This window comes from Pteropus vampyrus, unplaced genomic scaffold (assembly GCF_000151845.1).
Source record: "Pteropus vampyrus isolate Shadow unplaced genomic scaffold, Pvam_2.0 Scaffold77, whole genome shotgun sequence".
Taxonomy (NCBI): domain Eukaryota; kingdom Metazoa; phylum Chordata; class Mammalia; order Chiroptera; family Pteropodidae; genus Pteropus; species Pteropus vampyrus.
Genome location: NW_011888858.1, coordinates 3,986,362 through 3,987,996, shown reverse-complemented (window position 1 = coordinate 3,987,996; position 1,635 = coordinate 3,986,362).

Below are 1,635 nucleotides of genomic sequence, written 5' to 3'. Positions count from 1 at the left end.
AATTGACAAATCCCCGGCTAAACTCACTAAAGAAAAAAGAGAAAGGACACAAACAAAAAAATCAGGGATGAAAGAGGGGAAATTACTACTGATATCGCAGAAATACAAAGGATCATACAAGAATACTATGAAAAAGTATATAACACCAAATTTAATAACCTGGAACAAATGGACCAGTACTTAGAAATATACAACCTTCCTCGACTGAATCAAGAAGAAATGGAAAATCTAAATAGACCGATTAGCAGTATGGAAATTGAAATAATCATCAAAAACCTCCCCAAAAGTAAAAGTCCAGGACCCGATGGCTTCACAAGTGAATTCTATCAAACATTCAAAAAAGATTTAATACCTATTCTCCTTAAACTCTTCCAAAAAATTGAAAAGGAGGCAATACTTTCTAAATCATTTTATGAGGCCAGTATTAGTCTGATACCAAAACCTGGTAAGGATAACACAAAGAAGAGAAAACTACAGACCAATATCTCTCATAAATACAGATACAAAAATCCTAAATAAGATACTAACAAACTGAACACAGCAACATATTAAAACGATTATACACCACAATCAAGTGGGCTTCATCCCAGGGGTACAGGGATGGTTCCACATACGCAAATCGATTAATGTGATATACCACATAAACAAATTAAAAAATTAAGAATCATATGATCATATCAATAGATGCACAAAAAGCCTTCAACAGGATATAGCATCCATTTATGATCAAAACACTTCACAAAATTGGTAAAGAAAGAAAATACCTTAACATAATAAAGGCCATATATGACAAAACCACAGCCAACATTATGCTTAATGGTGAAAAACTAAAAACCTTCCCTCTAAGATCAGGAACAAGGCAAGGCTGTCCAGTATCGCCACTGTTATTCAATGCAACATTGGAGTCCTAGCAAGTGCAATCAGACAAGAGAAAGATATAAAAGGCATCTAAATAGGACATGAGAAGGTCAAACTGTCACTATTTGTGAATGACATGATTCTCTATATAGAAAACACTAAAGACTCCATAAGAACACTAATAGAAACAATAAGCGAATACTGTAAAGTTTCTCGATACAAAACCAATGTTCAAAAATCCATAGTGTTCCTACACTCTAATAATGAAGTGTCAGAAAAAGAAGAGGAAAAAATAATTCCTTTTGCAATTGCAACAAAAAGAATAAAATACTTAGGAAATTGTTTAACGAAACATGTGAAGAACTTATATAATGAAAACTACAAGACCCTATTAAAAGAAACTGAAGAAGATACAGAGAAATGGAAAGATATTCTGTGTTCTTGGATTGGAAGAATCAACATAGTTAATATGACCATATTACTTTAAGCATTGTACAGATTTAGTGCAATCTCCATCAAAATCCCATCGGAATTTTTTGAAAGAAATGGAATAAAACATCATCAGGTTTGTATGAAAGCATGAAAGACCCCGAATTGCCAAAGCTGTCCTGAGAAAAAAGAATGAGGCTAGAGGCATCACTTTGACTGACTTCAAATTATGCTACAAAGTAACAGTAATCAAAATGGCATGGTATTGGCAGAAAAACAGACACATGGACCAGTGGAACAGAATCGAGAGTCCTAGAGTAAACCCATATTTATATGGGCAAATAATTT